The sequence below is a fragment of the Penaeus monodon genome, chromosome 32 (assembly GCF_015228065.2).
Source record: "Penaeus monodon isolate SGIC_2016 chromosome 32, NSTDA_Pmon_1, whole genome shotgun sequence".
In the NCBI taxonomy this organism is placed as follows: Eukaryota; Metazoa; Arthropoda; class Malacostraca; order Decapoda; family Penaeidae; genus Penaeus; species Penaeus monodon.
In genome coordinates this window covers 24,930,367-24,930,640 of record NC_051417.1, presented here as the reverse complement: position 1 = coordinate 24,930,640, position 274 = coordinate 24,930,367, and positions in this window count along the sequence as shown.

Below are 274 nucleotides of genomic sequence, written 5' to 3'. Positions count from 1 at the left end.
CACTTTCAGTCCGTCGTGTATATCATTTAGTAAGAATTTTTGCCATAACTGTTTGTGGCAAGTAATTCATGTATTATCCATTTAATGTGATAAGAATTATACTTCGATGATAAAAATAAAACCTCCTTTGTGTATCGATTATTTTATATATAGTATCTGATTCACCCTCATTACAGCCACCGCCTTTATTGTATTTACAAAAATGTCAAAAACTCTGTGGTCTCTCGCTTCATTGTAGAAGCTGACCTTGAGCTTCGAGGCGATCCTGCTCCTC